The 5,957-nt window shown below is 46.6% G+C and overlaps 1 protein-coding gene across 1 annotated transcript in view; it reads right to left on the reverse strand.

The window, feature by feature from the left end:
- LOC103729977 (L-threonine 3-dehydrogenase, mitochondrial-like) overlaps nt 1–4,990 on the reverse strand; it is a 36,638-nt gene extending 31,648 nt beyond the window's left edge. The window contains exon 1 of the mRNA XM_008828092.2: nt 4,929–4,990. The gene's annotated coding sequence lies outside the window, so the exon portion shown is untranslated. The remainder of the gene's footprint in view (nt 1–4,928) is intronic.
- Nucleotides 4,991–5,957: the final 967 nt, after the last annotated feature.

Raw genomic sequence — 5,957 nt, forward strand, 5'->3', positions numbered from 1 at the left:
AGATCTGGCAAGGCTTAAGAACTCTCTAAGCCCACCCCCAATGACGTGCTTCCTCCAGGATAGCCACAACTTCTAAAACCTCTCAAAATGGCGCCATCATCTGGGGACAAAATGTCCAAATACTTGGAGCCTATGGGGGACATTTTCATTCAAACCACCACACTCCTGCTGAGCTGTTGGTCAGAGAGAGATCCTATAGGTCCTCATATTCACCAAGGCTATTGCCACTAATGTCAGTTGTACACGAGAAAGGTCAGTAAGGCCATGTTGCTGAAGACTCTGCATGTTATGAGCATGGGAGGAGAAGAGATGGAGCTGAGACTAAGCCAAAAAACTCCATGCCACTGGATGGATGACGTTCACATTGCCAGAAGGTGCTATGCAGATGGTTGGGAAAGAAAGGATCCCCTATGATTCCACTCAACAATGGACCCCCACATGCTGCACACTATGGACATGCCAAGCAATGCCTGCAAGTGCAATAATGGCTCAACCAACATACGTACAACTGATAAATTTCTAATTGGATAAGGCCCGCTCCTAGAGGTGGAACACACATCTGGTGCTGTAGACCAGGCCAACGCATTGTGTCGAAAAAGGCTACAGGCCCTAATGGGGAAGCCATCACAAGTATGCTGTTTATTGAATATAGTACACCTACTGGGATATCTTCTAGGCATTTGTATTTACATTCATGTTTGTTTATATGTGCCTACTCCCTTCCATTTGCCTTTATAGTAGAAAAAACACCACTGAGATAGAGCAATGGCCACAGCTTAAAGACAAATAATGGGGAGGCCCAAGAAGTCACTATCTTGCCATGATACAAGAGAGATCTCCCTACATCTGTCACCCCCTCCAAGGCTCAGGGACCTTAGCAGAAGATTGACAGAAAGATTTTAAGAGCAGAGGAAAGGGGTGGAGAGTGTTCCCCAGGGGTCCTGGTTCCTCCAAGGGGCGGGGCCTGCTGGGGAGAATTGACTGTGGAGAGTTAGTTGCAGAAGGAGGGGCTTGTGGTGCCATCTTGGGACAGAAGCCGTGAGCCACCAGGAACACACGGCGGTGGGCATAGAGAAAAAGATGGCCCCGGTGTCTCACCCGTGTAACGAGAGGCAGCATTTATGGACCTGCCCAAGATGCGTGGGCAAAAGTCAACAGAGAGCGTGGGCAGGTGTGGAAGTGATCTGGAATGGTGGCAGCCTGCCGTGCAGAGCTGGTGCTGGGTGCTGGGTGCTGGGCATTAGTCTAAGTTTAGCCATCCCCAAGATAAAAAGTATAATAAATGCACATAGAAATATGTTATGTGGTTTGTCTGATAGCACAGGAGACCCCGAGAGAACTTGGGTGACAGGTATGAACAGAGACAACTTTCTTTCTAATTTGCATGCTTATTATTTCCTGATTTTGTCTTGTGCCATTTGCTAGGGATTCTATTGTGGTACCAAGAGAAGTTGTTGGTCTGTTTGCCTTCTGCTAGTAAGCAAGAGCCAGTTCCTTACCATTTAGTATGTTAGGTGCAGGTTTTTAATTTTTATTTATTTTTACTATTTTTTAAAAAATTTTAAGTGTATGTGCACACTGCCAAAGGAGTTCCAAAGAGTACATCAGATCCCCTGGAACTAGAGTTACAGGCTGTTGTAAACTATGGACTTGGGTGCTGAGAACCCAACTTGGGACCTCCAGAAGAGACCTTGAGTCATGTCCTCAGCCCCCTGGGATTTAATTTTGTAAGATATTTATCAAATAGATGATGTTCTACTGTTTGCTGGCAAAAATTACAAACACAAAGGGAGGTCAGATGGTGTGAAATGTTTTTTTCTTCACCTGAGACACATACAGCTTTTATTCCTTAGTCTGTTGACAGGTTACATTAATGATTGATTGGTTGATTGATTGATTGGTTGATTGGATTGATTTAGAGACAGTGTCTCCCTGTAGCCACAGCCAGCCTGGAGCTTGCTATGTAGACCAGGCTGGTCTCAACTTCACAGAGATCCACCTCCCTCTGCCTCCCGAATGCTGGGATTAAAGGCATGTGCCCCGATGCCCGCATTAGTCTCTACTTCCCAACTATTGCTCCCAGCTAGCTATGTATCAGCTTCTGCTTGCTTTTCTGAAAGTGATGGTATCTGACCCTCTTTGTTCACCCCCAGAACTTCTAACAGCAGGCAGATTGGCATTACTGAAGCCTTAGGAGCAGCAGAGGAAATGACACATGATTTGAAAGTCACTGCTGTCTGAAACTCTGGGAGAACACTTTAGATGCATGGACTGTCACATTTCCAGCTGGCTCTTCTCCGCCTTCCTCTGCAGATGCTTCTTCGGGGCTTCAGTTTTCATCTTGAGACTCCGATGGACTTTTCTTTTCTGCGACAGGATCTCATGTAACCCAGGCTGGCCTTAAACTTGCTGTGTAGCCAAGCAAGGATGGCTTGAACTTCTGATCCTTCTGCTTCTACCTCCTCAGTGCTGTGATTACAGACATGCACCACTACACTCCCTGTTTTATGTACTGCTGGGGATTGAATCCAGGGGCTTTCTGCATACTCTGCAAGCAGCCTCTGCCTCCCGAATGCTGGGATTAAAGGCATGTGCCCCGATGCCCGCATTAGTGATTTTTAAATGCTGAACTGGCTTTGTGTCTTTGGGATATTACATCATTCCTTTTTTCAGTTTTCCCAATCTCTTCCTGATTGAGAAGTCTAATCCACTTAAAGTGACTGCTAACAAGGAAAGACTTCCCTGCAGTTTTCAGCATATTTTGTAACTTTCTGTCCCTTGTTTCCTCCATTCCTGCCGTTTCCCCATGTTGTTTTTTGTAGTCACATATTTTGATTCTTTAATTTCCTTTCCTATTTTCTATATTATCTAACAATCCTCATGGGGCAGCAGGCTTGCTGGGTTGAGGGTCGAGGTCCTGTAAAACTTTATACAGGGTTGATCTAGGAAGAGCACGTGGTAATGAGTCATTAGGGCATTTGACATCCATTTCTCTCGAGTTATCCTCAGGAGGACTTTCACTGAGTGAGGAGTGGTTAAGGGAAATCTTACCAAGGCAATTTATCAGTTTCCTTTACAGGTTGGCCATCCAGCTAATACCGAAGTGGTGAGGGTCCCTAACTAAACCAAAGGAATGCCATTTTAAAGTGACCTCCCATTTCTAAATAAGTTAATAGTTTAATGTAGGGTGAATTTTGTACTTTTTGTTTCCTTGCAACCTTTGAAACCTTTGACACCAAAAACAATGCACAATACCGGGGAGCCGAATAACCACAAATCCCATAGAATGTCTTGATCAAGAACACAGGCAACTGCTAAATTGCAAACACCTGCTTCCGTAAATGTGCTTGCTTGTTTAAGCGCGGATAAGGGATCATGATTGAGTATTTTTGGAAATTAAACTCTGACCATTGTACTTGTCTATAAAAACTAACTGCAGTGGTGAATTGAGGCTGTTCTCTGAGCACTCACCCGGAGCCTAGGGACAGCCGGGCTGTGAATAAAGCTTCCTTCCTTGCTTTTCACTGGCGAGTGGTGACTGCTGATTTGTAGCTTACTACAATACATGAGCTAGGCTTTTAGATAGGTAAGCCATAGGCTGTTTCCATGGCCCCAAGGTTTGGCTTGGTTACATTTGGGAGAGAACAGGCTCCTTGTTCAGTCTCGGTCCATTCGAGGGGTTGGTTCCCTTAAAGGCTGCCATACAGAGGTTTGGCTACTTCAGCAAATCCAAAAGTCCATAGGCAACAATAGCTGACTGCCCCCAGGAATTTCCTTACTTGTCAGACCTGGGGCGTTAGTCTCAGTCCATACACAAGGGAATAGTTGTTGCAGGTCCTGTAAATAGTTGGAGGCTGGGTATCTTTGTTAACAGTTCTGGTTGCAGGAGATATTCTTTAGACAAGGGGCAAGTCACCAGAACCCTAGCTGGGGTCAAATCTGAGCATACAGCAAGACCTGCCTTCGTTCCCCAAAAGAGGTGGTGGCCCTTACTTTTTTAGCGTCTCTTTTTAGTCTGCTGTTGTTGTTGCTGCTGCCTCCGGTTTCCTTCTTTAGGCTTCCGGTCATCCACCTTTCTGAAAGTTGTTATCATCGTCCTGGTTAACTTGGTGATTTCTAACAACTGTGACCTATCTAGGTTTTGTAACTTTTTTTTAATGTCTGGGACGGACTGGGTAATGAAAGGGCAAACATTTATGGTCTGCTGGCTTTCTGGAGCATCCAGATAAGCCTCTCTAAGGCACTCCAGGAACCCAGCAGGTGATTCTTGAGGTTCCCGAATGACTAACCTCACCTATCTTAGAAAGGTTTGTGGGCTTCCTAGTAACTGCCTTTATTCCCCCTAAAAGGACTCGGTGAAAGTTGTCCAAATCCCCCTTACCTCAGTCAGAACTGGGGTCTTAGTCAGGTCTCTCACATGAGAAAAACCTTCCTGAGCCAGGCCTGAGGCCCGAGGCAGGGGTGCAGCCCAGCTAGTTTGGCCTGGGAGGCCCGCCCGCTCTTCCACTGCTGTGTAGAGGGTGACTAGGAGTTGCTGGCAGTCATGAAGTTTTTCAGGGAAAAGGGAGAATTTGGTGGTTTTTAGTTATACAGATCACTAGCAGAAGGGAACATACTCGATCTTTCGTTGCCCAGGTCCCATTGAGCCCCATCCTATCCATGGTGCCTCCCAGGGAAAGAAGGAGGCTACCTCCGGGACAGCCCATTTCATCTGCCATGGGTGCCCCCACCTCCCTCCCCAATCAGACCTCGGCCAGCAGAGGAAGCAGCCCAACTACAGGCGGCAACCCAGAAGGTGGATCAAACCATCTCTAACATACTTAAACATACATTTCAGAGAAGTCAACACTCCCCCTCCCCCTCGTAGATGACAGACAGAAACAGACAACAAATGAGACCAGCACAAATACAGACAATCATGCACTCACCTGATGGCCATCACACAAACCATTCATTCACCAGTTACAGATGGCAGCCAGCAACCTCTTACTCAGCTCCCAGGACACTGAGGTCCCAGCCTCCACTCTTAAGTGCCCTTCCAAGGGAGCCCCAGACTCTGACTCACCTCCGGAGGCTTCCAGAACAGACAAATTTTTTCAAAAATCTTTTAGGGTGGAGATATAAAAGAAAAAACCAACAGAACAGGAGGGCAGCAGGGGGCAGAAGTCCTGAGGCCTTGGACTGTTTCAAGGGATACCCCCTCTAGGAGTCTGCCAGGCCCACACTACTTCCCTGCTCTGGGCCCCCTGGGTCTGAGGTCTAATTCTTTGTGATCTCAGTAGGACCACCAAATGTTATGGGATGCTTCACCAGAGAAGACCACTCAAAGTTTTGCTGAATGAAAGTTGCTACTGGCCAGGGCTACTACACAGGGTGTCAGAAACCCAGGTGTGTAGCACCAAGTTATCTCTAGGGTAAGCTTTTATACAGAGAAACCATAACCAGGGGTGCAAAGTTGAATATCCCAATCTTACAGGTGGAGAATCCCCTTAACAATTTCTATTCTATTGAGTAACAATTACTATTTTGCAGAAGCAAGCCAAGCATAACCTACAGAAGCCATAAATCTGCAGTTAGCAGGTGCACTGCAGAACACTGTGACCTGTTCCCAAGACAACTGGGGTCCAGCTGACGTGTTCCCATAGCCTGGGCCAACTGCCTGATAATTTCAGAGACTTAGAGTCACCCTAAACTTTAACATGGTGTAGCTATGGTCAAGAAGGTGCCCTATTACACTCCAAATCTTTATACATAACAAAGACGTGTGTCTTAGTTTGTTTCTTCACTGCTGTGACAAAACACTCTGACCGGTACCAACCTGGGGAGGAAAGGGTTTATTTGTCTTACATCTCCCAGGTCACACGCAGTTCATCAGGGAGCCCAAGGCAGGAACTCAGGGCAGGAACCTGGAGGCAGGAGCTGGAACACAGGCCATGGAGGAACGCTGCTTACAGGCT

The sequence above is a fragment of the Nannospalax galili genome, unplaced genomic scaffold, assembly GCF_000622305.1.
Source record: "Nannospalax galili isolate Female #2095 unplaced genomic scaffold, S.galili_v1.0 scaffold612, whole genome shotgun sequence".
Lineage (NCBI taxonomy): Eukaryota > Metazoa > Chordata > Mammalia > Rodentia > Spalacidae > Nannospalax > Nannospalax galili.